Genomic DNA, 27,245 nt, shown 5'->3' with positions numbered 1-27,245 from the left:
TTGCTTGTTGACTTGTAGATCATACTGTTAATTGTTACTTGATGATTATATAAGTAAAGCTGTACATAAGACTGAAGTTGTTTTCTCTACTGGAGAAGAAGCTGAAAGAGGTGAATGAACACTTCCCACCTTTCTATCAAGGGAAAGAGAATATTGTTTTAAGGAAAGCTTTTTAAAAATTAATTAATTTATTTTTAGTTTTCAACATTCACTTCCATAAGATTTTGAGTTCCAAATTTTCTCCCCATCCCATCCCTCACCCCACCTCAAGGCAGCCGGCATTCTGAGTACCCCTTCCTCTAAGCTGCCCTCCCTTCTATCTCTTATCCTCTTCTCATTCTATTTTTTTCTTATAGAGCAGTATAGATTTCTTTACCCCATTGCCTATGTATCTTATTTCCCAGTTGCATGTGAAAACAATTTTTAACATTTGTTTTTAAAACTTTGGATTTCAAATTTTCTCCCTTCCTCCCTCCCCACCCACTCTCATTGAGAAGAAAAGTGACTCAATACAGGTTATACATGTGTAGTCATGCGAAACACTTCCATAGTAGTCATGTTGTGAAAAACTGACTATATTTCCCTTCATCCTATCCCATACTCATTTATTCTATTCTCTCTTTTCACCCTGTCCCTCCTCAGAAATGTTTGCTTCCGATTACCCACCCCAAATCTGCCTTCCTCTTTATCACCCCCCTGCTCTCTTATCCACTTCCTCCTGCCCATTTTCCTATAGGGTAAGATAGATTTCCATACCCCATTGTGTATGTTATTCTCTCCTTAAGCCAAATCCTATGAGAATAAAATTCACATGTTCCCCTCACCTTCCCCCACTTCCTCTCCACTGTAAAAGCCTTTTATTGTCTGTTTCATGTGAGATAATTTACCCCATTATAATTTACATCAGTATAATCATCTCTCACTCCTTAATTTTATTTTTTAGATATCATCCCTTCATCTTCAACTCACCCTTTGCCCTCTATCTATCTATCTATCTATCTATCTATCTATCTATCTATCTATCTATCTATCTATTCCCCTGCAACTACCCTAATACTGACAAAGGTCTCATGAGTTACAAACATCATCTTTCCATTTAGGAGTGTAAACATTCCAACCTTAATAAGTCCCTTATGATTTCCCTTTCCTGTTTGCTTCTTCATGCTTCTCTTGAGTTTTTGTATTTGAAAGTCAAATTTTCTATTGAGCTCTGGTCTTTTCATGAAGAATTCTTGAAAGTCCTCTATTTCACTGAATGTCCATTTCCCCTCCTGAAGCATTAAAGTCAGTTTTGCTCAGTAGGTGGTTCTTGGTTCTAATCCTATCTCCTTTGACTTGTAGAATATTATTTTCCAAGACATGCGGTCCCTTAATGTAGAAGCTGCTAAATTTTGTGTTAACCTGATTGTGTCTCCACAGTACTTGAATTGTTTCTTTCTGGCTGCTTGCAATATTTTCTCTGAAAGAAAGCTTTAAAGGGGAAAGAACAAGGAAAGAGAATACTCTTAAGCCAAGGAAAATTCATACTGAAGTCAAGAGGTTAGATAGCAGGAGATAGTGTTACAGAGAAGGAAAGGAAAAAGGATGAAAGATCTTGAACTAATGCAGCTGTATAATGTCTTTCAAATTCTTCCTGCAATGGTGGAGAAAATTACTTTCAGGAGGAAAACTCATTCTACTGTTTGATCCCAGAGTCCAATGGGCTTTGCTATTAGACTAATTCCTGATTACTTAGGTCTGTCACTGACCTGCTGTAAAAGACCCAGGATATTCAAGAAACAAAGTTTGTCCAAACATATGCTCAACTGCCCTGTAGTTTGCTTTGTTATTTTGGATTTCTTGGCTTGAACCACTGTCTCAGCAGCCAGTGGGCTTTGTTTTTTGTATTTCCTGAACCCACAGGCTTTTGATATATAGAGAACTATGATACTTTAGTTCATGTCTCATGGGTTAGTGGGAAGTGTATTGCCTCTGGTATGAGGGGAACTGTGTTTGAATCACAGGTCACCTACTTACTACCTGAGTGACCTTGGACAAATCTCTTCACTTTTTTAGAACTCAATTTCCTCATCTGTAAAATAAGGACATTGGACTAGGTGACAACTAAAGTTCCATCTTTCTCTAAACCCGTGATTCTATGGTCACTTATTGCTCTCAGTCTTTGAAACTGCTACCACCCCAGCTAGATGTTCACTAGAGAATTCAACCCTGTTATGGCCAAAGTCACATTTGTGATATTCAGACCTGTAAGGCAGGCTACACTGTAATGAAAATCATTACTTATTGGGCAGTAAGAATTTCTTCAGGAGAATAAGGTAATTTTGACTACTTAGAGCTCAGAATGCTAACTGGAAGTAAAGGCTCCAGGAGGGCACTAAGACTATGATAGAATGTGATAGGTATGGTATAGGATAATTTCTTTTAAAGATTGAGTCAGGACATGTTATAAAATATCCCTAGTGTGCACACTGGACCCTGCCTTCAGTTGCAGCCAAAATTGTAGCAGACCTCTCATTGCTTTTCTAGTTGGCTTGGGGTTGCCCAATTAAGGAAACTTGTACATCTACTTTACTCTCATTGCTCAGGTATGGTCTCTCTCTCAGGTAAGAAATCACTCATGGTCAAGGCTGCCTGACACTATGTGTTAGGGAGCAGTGAAATACACCTCCAATCCAAAGTTGGGCACTTTAGCATGACCCAGATATCTCTCTCTCTCTCTCTCTCTCTCTCTCTCTCTCTCTCTCTCTCTCAATCCTGCCCAACATGCTTTTATGTTTAGATGTGCTTCTGGCATGCATTTTTAAAAAATCTCTTCTGCAAATCTCTTTCATTTTACTGGATTATTCAATCCACCACAATTAGGGTTATGATTATTAGTCTTGTGTTTTCATCAATTGATTTTTATTAAATTGATTTTATCTCTTTCTCTGATATCAATACTTTGTTTCTGTAATATGTTTTGCTTGTATTACTTTGATGCTCGTCTATTCATACAAGTTTTACGCAGCATTCCTGTCTACCTGCTCTATCCCAAATCTTTTAATACAATCAAATTGTTAATTTATTTCTCTCTGTCTTTCTCTTGTGCTCTTTTATTTTCTATTTTATTCCATGTTAACTAAGTAGTTCAAAAATCCTTCCTCTTCCACCTCCTGTCCAACTTATTTTAAGTAGTATTTTATTTCCTGCACTCTTTTCCAAGTAGTGTATGTGTATATGTGCATTATCCTCCTCTATATTCCTTTTCCATTCCATTTTATTCTGACTTCTATTCCCCAATTTATAAGTTAAACAACTTTTTTCCCTTTTTTATGTGTTCCTCATGAAGTAACTCTTTTGAAGTACCAAATGTGAACCTTTTCCTAAATCCCATGTTAAGGCTATTTCATTTGCAAACCTAACTTTATTCTCTGTACAATATGGGTTTGTATGTTTTTGTTTTGTTTTCATATGTTTTTGGTCATATATTTTGAATAGCTAGGTGGTGCAGTGGATAGAGTGCCAGCCACTTACTATCTATTTGACCCTAGGCAGATCACTTGGAAGTGTTTGCCTCAGTTTCATCATTTATAAAATGAGCTAGAGAAGAAAATGACAAACCATTCCAGTATCTTTGCCAAAAAAAACAAACAAAAAATTTCACATGGGGTCACAGAAAGTCCAACATGACTGAAATGGCCGAGCAACCAAAAAAAAAAGTGTTTGTTTTACCTCTTTTCATGAAAGGGGTGATGCTTAATGGAAGCAGCCATGTTGTTGACATTTATATAATGTTCCAAGCCATAGAAATGATCTTAATTACTTAATTCCTATTATTTCCATGATCATTGTAACATATCTTTTGTCTATGCTTTCCCTACAAATATACTGGCTCTCTTTGGAATAGTTAGATTCCTGAGGTTAGATGCAATCCAGGGAGGTACAACTCTTTCTCCAAAACAGGTGATTTCTCAATGTTAATATACCACCCAGCAAAACCCATTATAGTGCTTCTTTTTACTATTGAAATCTATCTTCTTTGTCCTAGATTACTTTAAACTTAGAAGGAAGTTATTGAAATTATTAAATTTATACCTTATAATTTCTAGCTTTATTGTTTTCCTTATGACTGTCTGCTGATTTGATGTCTTTTCTTTTTTTCTATTTTTGGTCTCAAAAGTTCTGGACAAACTTCTTGTATTTTTTGAAATATGTTATTTAGGGTATTTGTTGTTGTTTTTCTTTTAATTTTTGGGAGAGCAATGTTCCCAATGTTAACTTAGTGAAACTTGTCTCCTTTCTTTTAGTTTGGTTGGTATATAATTAACTTCTTGTTGCCTTTTGAGTCTTTTCTACTAAATTCTTCCATTTTGGCTTTTTTGTGTTCTACCACTGTCATTTTCACTTTCAGAGCATTAACATCTTTAGCAAACATGTACTTTGTGTTTAAGTTCTGTAGTTTTGTTTTGGCATATTTTTTGTCTTTTTAAAAACTGTATTGAGAATTTTATTTTCTGACCTAATTTTATTCATACTATACATTAATAATTGTATTTCATTGTAAAGTATTATGAACACTGCTACTATTGTTCCATGATCTCTGGGAGTTCATAAAATTCTTTTAATCATCAGGGGATTTTGGTTAATTTTGCTTCATAGTATGATATTTAGTCATGTTACTCTGGTCGCTATGCTTATATCTTTGTGGTTTTACTCATTCTTCCTGCTATTATGAGAATCTCTGTTTTTTTTCTGTTTATGACCCAAATTTTTAATCAACTCTTCTTTTCCTTTTTGGTCTTTCAGCATATCTCTTTTACATAATCGTACTCATTTATCTTTAATTTTCCTTCCACTTCTTTTTTTCCTTCCCTTTTTACAAATGCACGGATACACCCTTCCTTTGCCCTCCATCCACTCACTTCCCAGAAGAACATTTTCATCCTTTTGAGTTGGTGGGCTTTGGGGATACAACCAAGTTACTCATTAGACTACATTCTAAAAGAACTGTACTGGCTCTGTCTCAATTTCTAGTTCCCCATGCCTTCAGTAGAGAAACTCTTTTCCCCCAATGAAGTTCTGTGCTGTCCACAGGTTTTGCTTTGTCCATCTAAAGACTTTCCAGTGGATATCACAAATCTGGATGACTAATTCATTTTAGTCCCTAATATGTCTGGATTCAGAAAGACAGTTCATCAGGTAGGCTGAGACATCTGTTTATTGGGTGCCATTCCTTCATTAGCCATACCACCCTCTTTCGTACCAGGGTCTTTTGATATAAAACAAACTGTACCATCTGGGAGAATGGGATTCCTAGACTCAAAGTTTCTTTGAGGCATAGAAGCACCATGTTGACAGCATGTGTTACCCCATGATTTTTGTGCTGACCATAAGAAGTTGAAGTAATTTCAGACCATCCTACATCTCAATAAACACCCAATATTTTCTAGGAATCTGTTATTCTGTAAGTTGGTTCAACATCACTATTACTTGTGTTTTTGAGCATCACTATTGTCAGGGAAGATGCCTTGTTCCAATAGCCAATAAGTCAATACTTGTTACTATGGACAAGTCATTTAATCTATCTTTGCCTCAGTTTCTTCATCTATAAAATTAGAGGATTGAACTAGATGGTCTCTGCGGTTCCTTCTAGCTCTTGATCTATCTATGATCTTACAATTTAAATTGCCTCCAACATGTATCTTTATAGATGATAAACACAGGCATAGCCAGTTTCTCACATCACATTTTTTTTTGGGTTGTCCTTAGTTTACTTCATTGCACTGGCCTCATTATTAAAAATCCTTCATTTGAAGAGCTACCTTTTTGTAGTATTTTACTCTTAGACAGAACATGCAATCAGCACCCTAGAATAGTTTCCCTGGAATTCTAGTCTCTTACCATTATGCTGGCTAGCACATGCTATAATCTACTGAAGAATTTTATTATAATAATTCTACCCCTTCAACCCTTTTATGTCATTGACATCACAGCTTAGATGGTCAATAATTATATGAGTCAAATGGTGACCCTCCATTTTGATTTGCAGTAAACTGCATAAGAAGAAAAAATGAATGTAAAGGGGATACTAATGACTGTAACATTTTCAGGGAACTTTGGGTTTGATCTTTGTATTAATATATAACCTGTTTATTCATAATCCAGTTCTGCAAAATAGCAGAAAAGTTATGAGATCCTTTCCTTCTTCATTAGATAACTTACATAGTCTTCTGGCTAGATGAGTATCTACCCTGTGGTCTTTGCTATGATTGGTTTACCTAGACCCTGAACTGTACTTCACAATGTCACTTAGCCCTGTTAATAAGAATGAAAAGGAATAATACATTTTTCATGATGGGTGACAGAGTCACCATTCGTACTTAAAGGACAAAGGGGAAGAAAAAGGAAAATGCACAGTGTGAGTCTGATGAAATTGAGGGAGGTCTTATAATTATATATAAACCACAAAACCATGACCTTGAAGTCTAAGGGTAGGTGGAGGTATATGATCCTATGCTATTGTATTATAAGTAAAATTGGTCCAGAAGAGACACAGACACAAGGTATGTAATGATAGGTAGTGATGGAAAGATACTAACAGCTGCCGTAAAAAGATTAAGGCTTTGAGGAATCATATTAAGCAAGACAACTGTACACTCCATGTGCAATTTCTATAATTTTTCTTTTGTGAACTCCAATGATCATTCCATCCTCAGTCTCTGGGCCAATAACCATTCTCCTTTTTATATCAGTCTTCTGATTTTATCTCTGAAAATACTATGTAACCAACCCAGCCTAGTTTTTGTGGAGGGTTACACTAACAATCTTCCCAATTACGATCCTGCTTCCACTGACCTAGGTGGGAATTGTCTTTCTTTTCTCATGAATTTATCTTTTTCTCCTAGTGCTTCCTTCAAATTCTAGGAATGTGAACGCCCTCATTTCCTATTTGATCTTTATTACATTTTGATTGATATTTTTTTAGTGCCATGTTGTGGTTCCATTGTCCTGATGATTTCATGATTTCATGAGGGCTACAAAAACATCCAAGCCAAGTGCATCAGAAAGTCAAGTTTACTTGTTGCAATGGTTATCATCTGTAAAGGGGAACCTATCTCAAGCTGAATTTTCTCCATGCTTCCCCTATATCAGGTCAATATCTGACAACTCTATATCAATGAAAATTTTGTTGTAGGTGGCCCAAAGGTTGTATAAATCAAATTTTGTTAGTGCTAACAGCAGAGACAGCTGGCCCTATAGTCAGTTAGACCTGGATTCAAATCCTACCTCTTACATATACTAGCTGTGTAACTCTGTGTATGTCACAACTCCTCAGTCTTCTAGGAAATTCTCTATACTCTAACTTAAAGAAGAGGTGATAATCTATTGGTAGAGGGTGATTTCTCATTGGGAGTTCCTCATACCAGTGAAATCACAAATCCAGAATATATAATAATAATAATAATAATAATAATAATAATAATAATAATAATAATAATAATAATAAGCAAGCTTTCCTGAGGAGAAAAAAATTCCCATTTAACACAGCATCCATCAACTCAAACAGGAATTTAGAAACCATTTTTTTGACTGAGTGACACCAATAAATCTGCTCCTAGTTGATGTATAACCTCCAAACTCTAATTCAAGTTACACAGACCACTGAACTATCTTCAGTGGATATGTACATGACACATAAAGGACAATCTTCTGAAATTTGTTAAACTTGGTGACCAACACCTATGAGTTCCCCAGGAAGAATTTAAAGATCTTAAGGATATAAGTAGTATATTCTCTCCTTTTCTCCTCCTCAAACTCTTCCCCCAAGAATTGGATTCTGGAGGAACTTTAGAAGAGAAAATATATAGTTGGCTAAAATATTAACAGAATGAAATTTATATTTGGAGTTAGAACTTATGATTTAATCATGAAGGGCTCTATGATAGTGATGGAGTGCATCTAATGAGGGTCATTAAATATATTTTTGTTTAGAGAATTGTGAACCTGTTTAAAGGGGGCTTTAAAAAGAAGAGAAAACTGCCTACAAATATACATCTAGCCATCCACAATAAAGAGCAATAAGTACCACAGAAGAAGTAGAATATAAGTTGAAAGTAAATCAGTAATTCAGTATCTGAGGCAGATAGGTAGTGTAATGAATAGATCATTGGGAGTCAGGAAGATCTGAGTACAAATCCAGCTTTAGAGCCTTACTATGTGGCCATGGGTAAATCACATAACCTTAACCTTAAACCTTGTGTACATTATTTTCTATGCTTAGAATAGTCTCCTCATCACTTCCTGTCACTGACTTATGACATCTTTTTCTTTCTTCTGGGCCCTAGACAGGGTCTTTCCTAGGGACTTTCATTCATAGATCATAAACTGCTTGAGGGGAGGAACCTTATTGATTTTTATCTTTATGTCTCCAGTGTCTGGAACATAATTCTGTCTGTGGGAAGTACTTGCTATATATTTTGCTAAATGGACATTCTCTACTTTAAAGGCCTGCATTTGTGTATATATGTACATATGTGTGAATATATCTATATCTATCTATCTATCTATCTATCTATCTATCTATCTACAATGTAGGTGTGTATATATATACACACATCTATATATACATACATAATCATATGCATACGGAAACACACATATACTATGTGTTCATGTGAAAAGCAGCATAGCTTTTGAAAACAATCATACTTTATCAATGTTGATTGTTCCCCCCCCATTTTCATGTGTATATAACTAGAAAAAAATATACATTTAAGTATTAGAATGAAATCTACTATGAATAGTTTGTAGTCATTTTGTTTTTTCTTTGATTCATATATCCCAGCTTCTTAATGATGTTTATTCATATCTTGTCTCAGAGAAATAAGCTAATTCTTTAGAATATACCTTTGTGGTCATTAACAATTTCTAAAAATCAGACTTAATAGTCTTTTTTTTTCTTGGTCATGTTCAAATGTCAACTTAACTATTAGTTAAGTCATTTGCTGGATAAAGGAAGGAATCAGTAAGATAGTGGTTACTGCCTATTTTTCTAAAGACCAAGAAGGCTTATTTATCATTTAGGAAAACACACCTGCTTTTCTCTAAGTACTTAAAAATTCCTGTAGGAATAGCATCTGGTATTTAGATATCTAACTACCTAAATCATACAAAAGAAAATAACCCACTTTTTCCTAGCTATAAATGTTGCAATAAGATATACATACTGATTTTCATAGCAGCCTTTTTTGACATGTGCACATTTGAATTTGATTAGTAATGGAATGGCATCATAAAACATGTTTATATTTGAAAGATTTTAGCTTATTTTAAGTCATAAAGATTTGCTTTTCTTTCACACATTGAGCACTCCAGTTGCAGATGGAGAAATGCTTTGAAATAAAGGTTTTAAAATTCATAATTTAAGCAAAAATAAGTTTGTCAACTTTGTTTCCAGATTAATGTTGTATTAATGCCTTTTATTGAAAAGGAGATCCCATTGTTGTGAGCTGTCATGTGAAGTGTGGCATAATTTGGTATCATAGCTAGGAATTCTAGCTTTCAAATATTTAAGATTTGTGGTCATGAAATTACTCACTGTAGATTATACATATGAGCATAGGGAATTTTTATTCAACTCTGTCCATGAAACACTGTATATAAGCAGGTGGTGTTTTTAACACAACAAAATTATGGCTGTTCACTTAGACAGAGAGACTCCAGGTGATGGGTCTGGAGAGTTGAAGAAATTAGCTGTGAGACCTTTATCCTGTAGTTAGCTTCCAGTGATGATTCCTAAGTTGGAGAAGAATCCCTGACATTTTATGGTATGTCAGCAGAGATCAAGAAGCCAGACTCCCTATGAGGTAAGAGATCATGCTGACACTCCTATCAGTTCACTACTTAAATTGCCTCTGTAGGAGTACAGGAAAAAAAAAATCTTGGCTCTGTAGCAGGACCCTGACAGCCAGATGCTATTGTGTGACATGTGGGGGAGATAGGCAACCTCCTTCTAGATGCTTCAGGCCTTTTAATGAGACCCCCCTAGACTCTCTTGCCTGGTCCTGTGCCACTACCCCAATGATTCTGTTGCCTTATGTTCCAAGGACCTGCCTTATGTTCTCTCCATTCAATGCCCCCCACTAGGCCCTCTGGGGAGAAGTTTAGGAGAGTCAAGGTGCCATTGATTTATAGTTCAGACCCTCTGAGGAATGGCTGCCCCCTTTCCCAGTATCAGTGAATCTAGTCATGGTGGACCATCTTTTTTGCCTTACATTAAAAAGGTTCTTTCTTATATGAGAGATTCTTTAGAATAAGTGCCTCTATGCAATGTTCCTGTGTTCTGCTGGAGGTAGGATCACTGGTGCCCTTCTCTTATGCTAGGTGATCATTTCTAAGCTTCGTTTTACCTTGTTCCCAGTAGCAGTGTCCCAGGATTTCTACTCACAAAAGTTATCACGGGGTCTCCATCTCTTCTTCCTCTTGGCATGTAGCTGTGTCTTCATAAGTACCTTCATATGGACTCTCCCTAGATTTGTCCCTTCAACTGAACTAGTTCCCAAGAACTAGAATCCTTACTTCTGGCTTTACTGGGAGCAATGTCTTATCTTTCTCCCGCCAATGACTAGCGTGACTCTCTAAGAATACCTAGCCATATTGAGGTGTAGCTGCATATGGCTTACATACATATGCTGACTGCTTAATATTTGTCAGTTTGAAAGAATGTGCTGTCTATCAACCACAACACACAGACCAAACAAATAAAATCCTCTATCTGCTTTTGCTTAAGTTTAAGCACAAAGTAAACCCAACAGACCTGAGGCCTTAAAGAGGTGTTAAAGATGATTCTGATGACTGACATGGTTTGAATGTGCTCTTTGGCACTTCCTGTCAAGTCTCTGTAGGAATGTGGTAAAAAAAAGTCATGGATTGAGTATAAAATCTCTGAATCATATGACTCCAATTCTTGTATTGCTTTGATAAGGATCGAGGAGGTTGGCTTAAGATCAGGGACATGCATTAGAGAGAAAGTCAGGGAGGAAAAAAAGAGAGGAGGAGCACAGAGTGTCCTAAAAGTACACTTTTAAGTGTCTCTTTTCTTTGCACTTTATTCATCTATAAGCCCTTCTCTCCCCCCTTGACCTCTTTGAACAACCCAAGATACTAAGGGAAGGAAGAGATACTTCAAACAACACTATTACGTTTTTGATGCCTTTTCTTTTTCTTCCCAAAGTACGAAAGAGACTAGAGTTCTTTTTTTTCTCACTTGTGCTTCTTTCAAAAATGACCCAACTGTGACTGGTCAGAGAGAGAAAAGAAAGGGAAAACTTTTACTAAAGGTACTGGATAGAGGAGAGTCAGTGCTTTCCAGCTGTGTGAACAAATGGAGCCACACTGCTCTTACATGCAGAGGGAGACCAATAGACCAGGTAACCTCTGGAAGGTCCTTCTAGTTCTATGATCTTCATGATCTTCTAAGAAATAAATGAGCTTTTCACAGCAGGAAAATGAAATGTGCATAACAATTAATTTATCCATTTTCTATACTAGTCTTCTCCCTTTACTCTAACCCTCACCTGCAAATAGACTCACTAAGCTAAAGAATAGACCTTTTTTTCACCCTTTTATCTAGACTTCTGATTTCATGAGTTTGGAGTGTAGAAACTCCCCTCACTGATGAAGATTAGCAGATGATCTTGGGCCATTTAATCAGCCTGAGTTAAGGGACTTGGCCAGAGTCACAAAGCCTATATGTGTCAGTACTACAACCCAGATTTTCTTAGCTCCAAAGTCAGTCTCTGTGTATTGCACCATGCTGCTTAGAAGTGATTAAAGAGACCATAAATTTCCCATACTGATACTACATAAATACTAACTTTCAGAGATCTGGGGTAGTACACTAATTTACCCTGACATCCTTAAAGTTAGGGTGAGGGTTGGGGTGGAGGAGGATCAGGTGTGGTGAGAGACAGAAGAGAACAACCACAGCTGGAATTAGGAACTTACAAGGTAGGGAAACAAAGTACTGAATCTCTCTACTTCTAATGCTTCTGAGATTCTAAGCTACATTGGGGTAAGAGTAGAAATATCTACATGATGCTAATGATTCATTTCTAGTCAAATCAAGCTTCCTTAGTTTCAAGACTAGTGTCCAATCCATTAAAACTTTTTATGGAATTAAGGAGTTGCTACCATTATACCACTTATCGACCATTCTGGCTTTTTTTTTTTAAAATTTCTAGATGCTATTTTAGGAATTCTAGGTACATGAGTGAGTGGCAACATAAATGTAACAATCCTCTGGGATCTATCTGTATACCATAGTGTGTAATCACACATTGGGTTCCCCAGAGGATGGCTACCCCATTTCAAAATATGCTGTGGTTCTTTGCTCCAAATTTAGAGCTCACCTCCTTCTTCCTTTCACCATGATTACCTTTACTAATCACCTGAAGCATGTAATGAGATGGCATTGTTGTGTTTGTGAGTTTGTCCTTCATTCTGTAAAAGGGCCATGACTTACAAGTGAATTGTATTTAAGTGAGGGAGGGCTGTGCAAAGTCACCAGCCTCAGTTTCTTTTCATGAGCCATCTGAAAGGCCACGCTAGAAGATTTTTCTGACCCTTCATACAAGCCTGCTTCATGCTGGACAGAAAGAAACAAGGTCTGACTTGTCCTATTCCCAAAACCAAAATTCCAGTGTCTATTTGGCATTATTATCTGGATCTTTCGACAATACCTCCTATTAATCTAAATATAAATCTAAACCTAAATATCTAAAACTGAGCTGATCTTTTTCTGCTCCTATTCTTCTTTCTGTCTTCTCCACGACTATCAGTGACTCCATTCACTCAGTTGCTCATGTTTGAAATGTCAGTATTGACTTCAAATCATACTCTCCCTTGCCCATAATATACTATCAATCAAATATGTCTTTAAACTATCTCTCTTATGTGGCTCTTTCTTTCTATTACCATTCCTAATGATTCTGTTACAGGACATATCTAGAATATTGCAATAGCTTCTTCACCAGTCTTCCTGTCTCTAGGATCTTAGGATCATAAAATCACAGATGTAGGGCTAGAAGGAACCTCAGAGGCATACAGGACAATTTCTCTCTCTCTGTATTTTAGATAAGTAAACAAAATACTGGGGAGGTGGTTACTTAGTCTTGCTCATACAGGTAGTAAGTATCAGACAAGTTTAGTCTCCCTTGAAATCATATTTTATCATTAGCCAATCACTCTAAATACTTCAATATGCTGAATAAAATCCTTAATATATTAGTTTGATATTCAAACCAGTCTATGTATTTTAAAATCAATTGGACTTAGAATAGGAGTCATAGGTTGGATACTTGTGAGCCTTGTGGCTGTTGACAACTTTATTCAACCTCCCTGAGTCTCCATTTCCTAATATATAAAATTAGTGTAATGCTATACTGTATAAAATACTGTTGTACTGAAATCATAAGGTTACTGTAAGAAATACATTTTGTCAGCTTTAAGGGCTATATGGCTATGCATTATTCAGTTTTCCTCAATCTGGAGCTATCTTTTCTGAATTTGTTTTATATCACTAGTCTTCATATTCCTTTTTTATTCTTCAAATTTGTATTAAATATAGGCTAAGCACAAAGTGTTTGCAACACAAGGATGCAAAAGTACACATGACCCCTCCCTAAAGGAATCTATAGCTTAATAGGGGTGGAATATAAACAAATAAAGAGCAGAATGTGGTGGGACAAAGGACAACTCAGGACAAAGGAATGGTCTAAGACATTTTGAAGAGGAAAAGATTGCTTTCATCTTTTTTTTTTTTCCAGGGAAGGCTATGAAGCTACGTGGTACCTGAGCTAGGACTACATTCAAAGAACCTCAGAGAACAGAGAAAGATTTCAATAGGAAGAGATGAGGTTGAATGCATTCAGGCATGAGAGATGGTCTATGTGTATGTATGGAGCTAAGAGGATACAGACCAAGTCTGGGAAACTAAGAATTTCAGTTGATCCATGGTTTTGCTAGAGTATATAGGAAGGAGAGGGATGGGGCATAAAGCTAGAAACACAGGTTGCAGCTTTATGGTGGAGACCCTGACTATTAGTTTAAGAAATTTGTATATTATTCTGAGGAGAACAGGCAGGTTTATAAATAGGGAATACAATGATTAGATATGCTTACCTACCCTTCATTCTAGCCAAACTGAACTACTTTCCATGCCTCCTATGTGTCTTATTAATTTTCACCCATGCTTTTTAGAATCCTCAATTTTTTCAAGGCTCAGTTCAAGTGCCACCTTCTATATGAAGCATTTTCTGATTCCTCTACCATGGTAATCCTGCTCCCTCCCAATTATCTTGAATTTATTTGTTAAATCTTCTACATAGCTTTGGTGCATATGTCATCTTCCCTTATCAAATGTAAGCTCCATAATGGCAGGGATTGTTTTGGTATCATCCTTGTATCCTTGGAATTGATAATGTGATTGTGGTGGTTCTTTCCAAAGACTTATACAAAGAATTAAACTTGCTGGTAGGGCCTCTTTCCCCCAAATTGTTTTGACACACAAACCTATTCATCACATTTCTGCCTCCATTGGTTGCTGTGGTAGGTTGATCTTTGATTTCAGATAAGTAAAGAATTTTAATTCAGTTTCTAAGGCCCCAACTCCCTGGTTATTAAGGAAAAACAATGTCTAGAAATCTTGAAGTCCAAACTTGTCTTAGAATTTGCAGATCAACCTCTCACATAATTTTTTTTCTCATTCTCATCTACTTCTATCTAAACTAAAAATCACACAAAATATACCTTATTGGAGAATGTTGACTTCTGACTCTTCCAAAATGAACAGACTAGACATTAATTTTTTCTCTCTCTCTAGTTGTTCTTTTCTTTTCTTTTTTTTTTTTTTTAGGAAAATGATAGCCTATTTTGAAGAAACTGTCAAGAGTGGACTTGATAAAGGCCAGATCTATACTAAGTCAATAAATTATTGCAGAACTCCCCTTCTATGAGGACTAGGTCCTCTATAGAGTTAATCATTTGTATATGTGGAATATGACCAAATAGCAAGATCAAAAGGTCAATGTAATTTGGAATTTTTTATATGCATGCAAGAAAGGTTTAACTCACTGGCAAGTGATTTGATTAGTATTGTTTCCATATACGCCTATGTAGAGATGCCTAAGAACACAAATTCCATAAACTCTTAGAGTAAAAAAAGAAAAAGCAATAAAAGACAGTCGGCATTGTGAATCCCATTATCATCTGAGGTTAAGTGATTTTCTATCACAAGAAATGCTTTTGAATTGTTGAGCAGAACTTAAAACAGAAGGTTATAGAATCATATTTTCCATTTGGTGTTTTTGGCACAATCCCAACAGGAGTGGGTTTGAATGAACTAATCAGTCTGATTAGTTCTCATGATTTTCACCAAATCAGAGTATAATTGAAACACTTATATTGCCCTTTAGCCTGAAAAATTCACATCAAATCACAGATAATGTCAGAGCAACTTGACCATTTTCCATGTCCTTTTTAAATTCTCTTTTAACCATGAGCCCTTGTTATATTTTTCCTTTAAAATTTATTTATATTTTGGGTTTTTATATCATATTCATTTCCCAATATAGTAATTTCCACTTCCACACTTAGAGAGCTGTTACTCATCAAAAAAGAAACAAACAAAGCACAAAGAATTAAAAAAGGGGTAAAAGCAATTCAGCAAAATCAACTAACATATTAATTAAGTTATATAATATATACAATGCTTCACATCTGTAGTATGTCATCTCTGCAAAGAAGAAAGAGATAGATTATCATATATCTTCTTTTAGTCCAAGTATGGTCAATATAATTATAGACCATCCAGTTTCAATTTGTTGTTGATGCTGTTATCATTAGACTGTAAGGTCCTTCATGGCAAGGACTCTTTGCTTTCTCTCTGTATCTCCAGCACATATTCCCTAGAACATAGGAAGTGCTTCTTGATTTATTGAGTTTTTTATATTTACATGTTGTTGTCATTTGTGATATTGTTTTCTTGATCCCATTTGCTTCATATTTGTTCATATTTATTTGCTTTTATTCACTCATATTACTGTTTCCATGTCTGCTTGTATTTTTCATATTTGTCATTTATGTGTGTGTGCACATAAACACATATATACATATTACAAAGTAATATGTTGTCATATTTTCATGGCACTTTCTTTAGTTATTCACTAATTAATTAAAAACGATTTGGTTTTTAGCTCTTTGTTACTACAAAAATGTTTTTTTTTAATTAAGCATATTTTATTCTATCTTTAATGTCTTTCAGGTATATAAGTTGCAGTAGGGTGTCTGGGTGAAAGGCTTAGGACCTTTTTCTTAGCATAATTCCCAATGAATTTCCAGAATTTTTATTATTATTATTGTTATTATTATTATTACTACTATTATTTAGGCAATTGGGATTAAGTGACTTGCCCAGGGTCACACAGCTAGTAAGTGTCAAGTGTTCGGTCTGAGGTCAGATTTGAACTCCGTTCCTCCTGACTTCAGGGCTGATGCTGTATCCACTGCACCAGCTATCTGCCCCTACTTTCCAGAATTATTAAATTGATTTACAGTTTCACCAGCCAGGTATTACAATAACTTTGCTTTTACAACCATTCCAATATTAAATATTACTATATTTTGTCTATTTTTTTGGCCAGTTTCTTGGTTATGAAAAGAAAGCTCAGAGTTAATTTGGTTTGGAAATTTTTTTCTTTCATGTGGTTGTTAATAGTTTGCATTTTAAAAAATAATTGATCATATTGTGTACTTTAACCACTGGAAAGTGTTGGAAAATGATTCTTGGGCTTACATATTTCTGCTAGTTCCTTATATGTCTTGGCTGTTAAACATTTTCCTAAGCTATTTGATCTAAACAGTGTTTCTCCAATTTGCTACTTTTTTAATCCATTGTAATGTTTTGGCAGTGAAAGGTTTTTTTTTTAATGTCGTGTAATCAAGGTGATCAATTTTATCTTTTGTGTTCAATTGTGTCCCTTCTTTGTTTAAAAAATTCTACCTAGCAGAATTACAGGAAGAAATAGACAGCAAACCACACTAGTGGGGGACCTCAACATCCCCCTTTGAACTAGATAAATCTAAACACAAAATAAACAAGAAAGAAGTTAAGGAGGTAAGTAGAATTTTAGAAAAGTTAGAGAGGGTAGACCTCTGAAGAAAACTGAATGGGCATAGAAAGAATATACTTTTTTTCTCAGTGGTACATGGTACCTACATAAAAATTGACCATGTACTAGGGCATAAAAACCTCACAATCCATTCTCTTTTGTTTTCTGTGTAAACCATCATGCCATCAGCCAACAAGAATGATTGTTCTCTCCCCTTTGTTCATGCTTATGCCTTTCCTTTTCCTTATGCTATCACTATAATTTCTACCACTTTGTCAGATGGTAATTGTTGGGAAAACTTTTAATGTTACCCATGATCAGTAAGGCTAGCTTTTGGCTTTGTATACATACTTTTAAGATCAATTTTTAAAAATCCTTTAATGTCTTTACTATGTAGTTATTTCAGTCCAAATTTATGTTATACTGTGTCAATTTTTCTGTTTTATTGACATGCACTTAGATTTTTTTGTTTTAAATATTATTTTAATTATTTTCCTAATGTGAACAATGCATGAACTCTGATAAAAAAAAATCTAACCTGATTGTAGTGAATAATTTAAAAAAATATTGCTGTAATTTCCCCCCCAGGATTATGTTGGAATTTAAAAATTAATATTAATGATATTGATCTACTGTTATTTTCTTACTTATATATTCGGAGTTATGTTTGTCACATAAGAGCAATTTTGTAGAGTATTTCTTTTTTTATTTTTGAGAGTAACTTGTGTATCATAGGTAATAATTTCATTAAAACTCTAAGAAAATTTATGTGTAACTTCATCCAGGCTAGGTTCCCACAGGTAGTCCTTTTGTAGTTAGTTTAATTTCTTTTGCTAAAATCATTTGTGTAAAATTTTAATTTTATATTGTTATTTTTAAATTTTCCATAACTTCTTTTAATTTGTCAGTTACCCTAACATATAATTAAATACTGGCTTTTAATAAAAACTTGTGTAGGTTTCTGAGATTTCCCTTATTCTGGGCTGACCCTACCTCCTGCCAGTCTTCTGGAAGTTTAGATTTAATACTGGAAATAAATGAGGCACATGTAAGTCATTCAATAATTACTAAAGGAGATTTATCTAGCTATAGGAGGAAAAGGATATTCAGTGAGGCTAAACATTGAGGACACTTCGATTTGATTCCTCCGAGCGAAGCTCCCTTTTCTGAGTTGTTCATTGTGCTTTTCCAAGCATGAAAGAAAGTACCTGGAGCTCCTCAAGGTTGTTTTGTATTTAGCAAGCCAGGGAATGATATCAAAAGTTTAAGCCCTTAGTCTCTTGAACCAACTAAGTCTTGAGGATCACCTTAACATTAACAAAAAAACAAACAAACAAACAAAAAAACTAGCCTAAGTTATATGGGACCAGGGTTAGGATAGTGTTCCTACCACATCCCCATATGAAACAAAAAAGACTGGTATGTGTGTGTATGTGTGTGTGTGTTTCCCCTACATGGATTTTCTGGAAATTAGTCCTAAGTTTCTTTGGCTTGATTTAAACCAGGGGTTCTTAAACTGCCCCAAGGCATCTATGGAAAGATTTTTTTATGGACTTCATAAGCTTAGATAGAGAAAAATAAATATTTATTTTTTACTAACCTGTAAATGAAATTTAGATTTTTTCATCAGTTTTGAAATTCTGTAAGGCCCATAGACTCCATGAGAATTATAGATGGAAAGGAGTTCAGAGTGCTTCCCATTTCTCATTTAAAAATGAGAAAACAGAGAACCAAATAGTTGAAATGATTTGCCAAAGATCCCATAGGTAGGAAAAAACTAGAACTAAGATCTAGTCCTTGTAATTCCAATAACAAATAGCAGTATGGAAAATGTTGGAAACTATGTATTAATATTTGATCCACTAATTTTCCTGTTTTTCTTTCAGAAATTACAAAAGCAGTACTTTGAAGAATTACACCACCACCAACAGCAGTGATAGTCTTAGAGAATATATAAGGAAGCATACCTTTCAAGAAGAAAAAGTAGGAGAAGGCTAAGAGGACTGATATCTATCTCTATCCATAGCCATATTTTTATCTATATTTACATCTCTCTCTCTCTCTCTCTCTCTCTCTCTCTCTCTCTCTCTCTCTCTCTCTCTCTCTCTCTCTCTCTCTCCCTCTCTCCCTCTGTCTCTTTCCTCATATTCTCACTGAAAAATCTATTTTTGCCTAATTGTTTTTTTTTTCATTTTTATGTGAGAAATCTCAATCAAGTATGGTGGGTGGCTTCCAGAAGTTATTGTGGCATGCATGAAGACAAAGGGGAACAATAAAATACAGTTAAACAAAGAGTAGCCTGCAACATGAAGGAGATTTTCTGGTATTTAAAATATATCTATTAGCTTGTGAGCGACACAAGATGCCTAAGATTCTCTTAGGAACAAACACAACTCACTTCCTATTCAGCACTACTTTTACTTTTATGTTATTCATTATTTATCTCTTTAGGTTGAAAGACAGTCTGGTGGATATGCTCTGGAATATTCTCATTCATTACCAAAAGACAGAAAATTATCTCTAATTGATTTAGCTCCAATCTCAAGGTAAGATCTGGGACATATCATCACATAGGTGAGCTTCTATTCTTTCAATCTCAAACTCTGAAGTTATTATTTGAGACAATATTAGCAATAATGACCATCAGATGTAATGCCATTATCATATAATACAACATATAAATTAGCATTCATATAATATATAAAAATTATCTAATGGTATTCTAGGCTAAGGTCAACTCATACAAGCTAAAAGAAGGAGGTATTGTCCAGAATTCTTACCAACCACCACAATTGCAGATGTTTAGCCTGGCTTCCTTTTTACTGTACTCCTACAACACACCTTACCATCTCTTATTTTGCTTTTTACCTGCTTCTTACTTTCATCTCTCTGACTTGCCTTTTCAAGTACCCTAAAGCATTAGATAAAGTTTCTTCCTCAATGCTCCTGTAGTCCCAAAGCAACCCAGAGTCCTATCAAACAAACTGAGCTCACCTCAGAATTTATGTTAACAGTCTAGGCTTCCTCAGAATGTCAGTTAACTTTACTTAGAGTGTCAATTAGCATTCTAATCCAAGAAAAAAAAATGTTTTTCAATATCTATGTGAATCTATTAAAGATATATACTTAATATCTGAAATCTCAGTCAGCCTGGGTCTTGGCAGTATAAAGCTATATTCTCATGTGTAAAAGGTGGAATTAAAAAAAAAAGACTTTCATTGTGTCCTGCGAAATGCTATATTTTAGCTATCTGCCTATCTTGCCTACTCCTAATGATAGCTTTGAGGATGTACTATTAACTCTCATTTATGCGGTTATTTATAGCTTACAAAATATTTTCCTCACTACAGTTTTGTGATGGAGGTAATGCAAGTATTATTCTCACCCATTTTGTAGATGAAGAAACTAAAACACAGAGAGTATATCGTCTGCTAAGGGTAACATAGCCAGTATCAGAGCTAAGACTTGATCCTAGGCTGTCACTTGCCAAGACTAATGTTTTTGTACATACTATCCTACATCTTACTTATGTAATAATGTATTGGAGAACTAATGTGGCCTAGTGGGCCAACTAATGAAGTTGGAGTTAGGAAGACTTGGCTCCCATGTCTGATATTTACTAGCTATTTAATACTTAACCTCTTTATGACTTAAATCCATTATCTGTAAAATGGAGTTCTTCATATATGTAATACTCAATATCAAAGGGTTATTGTGATGAACAGAAGATATAAGGTAGACCAAGAGAAGCAGTTTATAAAATTTAAAGTATTATATATCACATATGTTTATTTCTAGTAAAGTCTCCATATTTACATTATTAAAAAGTAGGAGATTGTAGGGCACTTTCTGCACTGACTTTGCAAATGCATTTTCTCAGTAATTTGCTATCTACTGTGAAGCTCTTGATAACATTGATTTACTATATCTAAAATAAATGCAAAGCTGGAACTGAAGGGACAAGATTTCATACTAAATATTTACAGTGTGAAACTAAATCATCTTATTAGTTTTGCTCTTAGGAGCATTAATTATATGGGGGAAGATGAATCAGTTTCTACTCATTGTATATTGCTAACTTTAGAAGACATTAAATCTTTATCTACCAATTTATTTTGGTTGTGTCTGCCACCATTCTATCTAGATGCTTAGATATATAAACACATGTGAGGAAGCCATGCTGCATGGTTATACATATTTTTCCTCAGAATATTTTGTGGAGTCAGAGCCACAGCTCCAGAGCTATATTTGGATCAACTGCAGAATCATAAATTCCATGTCATTTTTTTTTGGAAGCTCCAGTGAGAGAGATAGCTTTGTCTCTTTTTCTTTGATACGGTAAGTTTTAGACTCAGAAGACACTGTGGAGATTTTTTTTTAAAGTTTTGCTCAGAGAACATATAAAGAGGCACCCTGGAATCTAGTTTATCTGGTTAGAGGGCTTTGTACTTGAGTGAATTCATATAAGCAGGTGCTGTAAACAATCAGTACATATCCAGGGAGATCAGGATAATGGGTATTTAGCTGAAGGAAAGATGGAAGGTGAGATATTGGCAAGATTGTGGTTTTTCATGAACCTGAGAAGGAGGGGGTAGAACAGCCAAAAGTACTTTAGAATTCATATTGTAGGGTTTAGAGGAAGGAAAGAAATGTCAAAGGGAAGTGATGATGAAAAACAATAAGAAATATAGAAACACAAACTTATGCACACAGGTGTTTCCTTCTACCTTAGGGGAGACCTGTTCCCCCTCAAATAATTCTAGTATTTATCATTTCAATATATAGAGGAAAATACTAGTCATTTTAATGGAGATTCTTTGAAATGCCATCTATTAACATGGTCTACCTTTCATGATTGCTGAAATGCTAACTCAATTCAAATATCTAATGGCAATGGATTCTGAATTTTCTGTAATGATTATGTCCTTTTGCTGTGTTATTGATGCATGCTTTTTATAAGTCTAATTTAACAAGTAGATTATCATTAAATTGTTACCTTGATAACTTGAGATAATTTGGTGCAAAACTCATTGCCCCAGATTATAGTGCTAATAACAGATATGAGCTGTAAATAGTAATTCATAATGACAGTACACAATTTGATCACTTGTTAACCTTAGAAAATTAGTCCCTGACTATTACTACTTAACATATGGTGGATCAGACAGAATACTATGTGGGAAAACCTTATAAAATTATAATGTGCCATATGAGAAAAAGACAGGGCATCTAGTAAACTAGAGATTAGCATTTGCTCTAAGTGATGCAATATGTTGAATAAATGAGTCCAAGGGGTCTTCTCTGTGCCCAGATCTACACTAATGAGGATCAACTTTCCTTGTAAAATGTAGACAATTTCCATTGTGTTCTAAGACTCCATTCCTTGTAGTTAATACACAAAGTTATGTAAAAGAAGATGAATATTTTGAAAACTAAGTAACAGAAATTCATTAGCTTTGTTGTTATTTAGGAATGCCAGTCAGGAGTATTTATTGAATACCTGCTATGTATGTACACACACACACACACACAACATGTATACACATATGCACACATTATCTATTATGGGGCAATATTGAAAATAACACATTCCCAGTCCTTTATGAATATAGCAATGTAATAGGAAACTGGACAGGTTTCAATATATTACTGGTGATGAATTACTAATAAGAAGAGGGGCAAAAAGATATCATGAAGAACATGTATACCAAGAAAAAGGACATGGGTATATCATGTAGGAAGTATAGGAAAACAACAACAACAACAACAATTACATTGTATAGTGGAAGGTGAATATGGAATCGGAAGACTTGAGTTTGCATCCTAACTGCCACTTATTACCTATGTGATAATCAGAAAACATTTCTGTTTGCTGCACTACAGTTTACTTATCTTTAGAATGAACTAATTTGGATTAGATGATCTCTAAATTTCATTTCTACACCATGTTCCTATGAGTCTATGATGTAAACAACTGGAATATTGTCCTTAGTCAATACAATATTGAAATGACCAGAGGACAGCCTCCAGAATGTTAGGTGATTACTCACTGGAAGATTTCTAGAAAGAAAAACACAAGGACCACACAAAATGAGAGGCTATGTGGTCATGAATTATATTAGCATAGGAAATATCAATGCCAGTGAGATCATGGATCTATAGATGTACTGAGATAACAAGGAATTAAAATGCACCATGATTATACATGTGTAGGTTTCCCACTTTCTCTATATATCCTTTCTTCACTTCTACCAACTCAAAGTGAAATGATAACATGATATGCCCCAACAATATGCATGCCTGACTTATTACCCTTACCTGGAATTGAGCCATAATAAAGTATCCATCGAATGTTGTTTAAATAGTCTTATATAAGGGCTTGGAGAGGATGAATTTAGGAATAATTACATTGTTTTGTTTTTACCAGACCCAGGAAAAGTATTTTATTTTTAAATTTATTTTTCCCTTTTAATAAAACTTCCTTTGATATGGCATCACCTCCCTCATTTCATGGTCTTTTTTGAGAATGAAGGACAAACAGCAGCAGCAGCAAAACTTCCATTGATATAGTATGGACAATGTCAATCAATCAACTAACATTAAGTACCTACTATGTGCCAAATACTATACTAAGCACTGGGGATACAAGCAAAAGAAAAGAAAAAAGTCTGTGCTGTCAGTTTCATGAGAGAAACAACATGCAAACAGCTAGATACAAAGGAGATATATACAGATGAACTGAGAACAATCTCAGGGAATAGGTGCTAAGATTACAGAACAACAGTTAAGGCTTCTTGAAGAAAGTAACATGTTAGCTGAAACTTGAAAGAAGCCAGATAAGCCAGGAGGAAGACAAGAGGGGGAAGAGCATGCTAGGCACCAGGGACAGCTAGTTAAAACTCTTGGGAATTAAGGGATGAAATGTTGTATATGAAGAATAGTATGGGACAGCTCGAGTCACTGGATTGCTGAATATGTAGGTGGGAGTGAGCTTGCAGGAAATGGAAATGTAGGAAGAGGCTAGGTTACAAAAGACTTTGAAAGCCAAACAGAACATACTATATTGGATCCTAGAGGAGAAAGAGAACCATTTAGTTTATTGAATAGGGGGATGACATTGTGAAGCCAATGTTTTGGGAAGATTAATTTAAGAATAGAGTGGACAAATGGATTGGAGTGGAGGGAGCCTTGAGTTAGAGATGCCAACCAGTAGGCTATTGAATTAGTCCAGGTGTGAAATCATGAGAAGGGTGTCAGATAGTGTCAGGAGAAAGAAAATATGACATGTTACAAAAGTAGAGATGACAAGATTAGACAACTGATTGGCTATGAGAAAAAGAAAGTGCAGAGTCAAGAATGTTACTTAAGTTGCAAGCCCGGGTGGCAGAGAGGATTGTGGAATCTTTAACAGTAATAGGGGAATTAGAAAAAAGAAGGTTCATAGGAAATATAATGAGTTTATTATTGACTTACTGAGTTTAAGATGTCTATGGCACAAATACAGGATCATTTCCAGTGACTTTCAAATTAAGGGAATCTTTTGGAGGCCAAAGAATTGTGACCTCTGCTTCCCTTGTTCCCCCCAAAAATACTCTAAGTCTTTCATTCCATTTTTGGCAAAAGGGTTACATTCTGTCCAAAGCTCTGTTCTTGGGCATATTTTCTTTTACTGATATGGCTATATGAGGTATAACAAAACATATTTCATGATCTGGTATAGAGAAAAGTCTTCAGTGTTCATCCTAAAGGATGTTTTACTGAAGATAAACATCACTTGCTGCATAACTACAGTGATGTAGAAAGACACCTGAATTTGGAGTAAGGACACCTGGTTTCAAATTCTATTCCTGAAAAGTATTAGTTTTATGAAAATTAGCTAGTCACTTAACTCCTCTAAACCTTAATTTCCTTGCCTTGAGTTACCAGGTAGGCTGATTGTTGGGAAATATTGTGTAAATGTTAGAGCTTGTAAAAATGTAAGTACTTTTAATTATCACCCAAAGAATTATATTATTTACTGTTTCAGAGATTGATAAAGCACTTAAATTGTCCATCAAATTTATTCTTTTTTTAACCACATAAGTGGACCTAGTAAAACTATGTTAGGTACAGTTATTTTTAGCTCTAACCTAAGTGAGGATATATCTTCTGTAGTTCTTTGGGTAAATGTGCTTTCAGACAGTTGTCATTCTTTTAAGTCAATATGGAGTAGATGCAAGATCCAAGTGGAAGTGACAGGTCTGAATGTGGGTTCCACACTTTTCAATATCTCAGTGCAGGGCTTTTATTTTTTTTTTAACCCTTTTGTATGTGTCTCATGGAACTCTTTGGCTATCTATCCAAACCTTGGACTTCTTCTCAAGAGATTTATAGATGACTGAAGAAAATGATAAATTCCCATTAGAGTGAATATTAAGAATTTTTTCTCATGTAATGTCATGGACCTCCAGAAATTTATCCACAGATTCTTTAAGGTTCTGTTAGCCCCATATTAAGAACATTTGCACCAGTGGATTACTGATCTCTTCAATTGGCTTTCACCTCTAACCTTGTAGATTACAACCTATTCCCACTTTACTGTACAATTCTTTTTCATTTTCTCCCATGCATCTTCCATTGTTGATTTTTTCAACTCCCTGAAGACATTCTTCCATAATAGTTTTTGAAAACAGTTCAAAGGTACGTGGGCTATGCAATATTCCACCTGTGCATAAATCTCTACTCATTCTTGCTGCATGGCAGCCAAGTTTCTTTAATGATCATGCATTGTTTTTAGGCAATTGGGTTAAGTGACTTGCCCAGGGTCACACAGATAGTAAGTGTTAAGTGTTTGGTCTGAGGGCAGATTTGAACTCAGGGCCTCCTGACTTCAGGGCTGGTGCTCTATCTACTGTGCCACCTAGCTGCCCCAATGATCATGCATTTGTTGTGAATCTTTTATATCAATCTTTTTTTGCATGGAAGATATTGCTATTATATATTATAGCTTACTTATGTCAATCATATATCTTCTCACTTAGGTCATCAACAATTGTATTTTCTTTGCAGGTAAATTGTAGTAACCTACGTTTCACATCAACATTCAACTTAAGGGAAAATATTGCCATTAAAAAAATGGATTCTTGGTTCAAAGAGTAGCTTTGAATGATTAAAAGTGTTGCACAATTTCCAGGATTCAAGCTAGTCTTATTGTCTTTCCTCTGTTCATTTGTGGGTTCAATTTGTTATCTATCTTCTATGTCTGTCCAAGGGCTAACCGAATAATTCAAAGGGTTGTCCATCCAACAGCATGTCATAATCTAGATAACAGTAATCATTCAATATTTATTTTTGCCTATGTGGGTTGCCAGGATAACCTGTTGAAGTGGTCATGAAGGACAATTGAAGAGGTTCCATAACATTCTAGTATATCATGAAAGCAACACAGTGTCACATGTAGGATTAGAGTATCTGAATGGCCATATAATTTACTGAAAATTTCTCTTGTTTGAATTTCGCACAGAACTTCCTCCTCCATGACAATGGGAACACCTTTGACAGTTGTGTCTCCCTCCTATGTCTCTTGTTGGACAGTAGTAATCAAAGGTTCATTAAAAAATTTCTATCATTTTGTGTATCAGGAAATCTCATAGAGTCTTATTCATGGAAGATATTTTACAGATGCCTTTGCTGAGTCAATTTGTATGTATATATGCATGTCTAATCAAAACTACACATAATCAACAAGTTCAGTGAAGATTTTGTATTTTCTTTAGCTTAGTCAATTGACGGCCAATCTGTCATAGAAAATCACTTACCAAAGTCTGCATGTTCCTTTTTCATATTTATATCCTAGATATCCTTGATTTATGTAGTTAACAAACATTAATTAAGTACCTATTATGTACCAGGTATGGTGCTAAGTGCTGGAGACATAAAGGAAGGTTAGAAAACCCCATCATTTCCTGTACTGAAGGAGCTTGTAATTTAATGGTGGAAGTCAATACCTTTAAAAAAAAAGTTGAAAAACAAGAGGTGGTGGGAGGGATAGGGCACCTGCACTGGGCTGGGAAATCATATGGTGACTAATTTCTCCCTCCCAAAAAAATCATAGCAATA

At 35.1% G+C, this 27,245-nt stretch overlaps 1 long non-coding RNA gene across 2 annotated transcripts in view; it reads left to right on the top strand.

Annotated features, from left to right (window-relative positions):
* LOC110214760 (uncharacterized) overlaps positions 1 to 27,245 on the top strand; it is a 106,764-nt gene that overhangs the window by 37,947 nt on the left and 41,572 nt on the right. For both annotated transcript variants that reach the window (XR_002326368.2, XR_002326367.2), the window contains exons 2-4: positions 19,034 to 19,130; positions 19,351 to 19,470; positions 19,599 to 19,693. This is a non-coding gene — a long non-coding RNA (uncharacterized LOC110214760). The remainder of the gene's footprint in view (positions 1 to 19,033; positions 19,131 to 19,350; positions 19,471 to 19,598; positions 19,694 to 27,245) is intronic.

The sequence above is a fragment of the Phascolarctos cinereus genome, unplaced genomic scaffold (assembly GCF_003287225.1).
Source record: "Phascolarctos cinereus isolate Bilbo 61053 unplaced genomic scaffold, phaCin_HiC Scaffold_4;HRSCAF=312, whole genome shotgun sequence".
NCBI lineage: Eukaryota > Metazoa > Chordata > Mammalia > Diprotodontia > Phascolarctidae > Phascolarctos > Phascolarctos cinereus.
The sequence above is the reverse complement of the archived record's forward strand: the minus strand, read 5'-3'. Positions and strand labels throughout refer to the sequence as shown.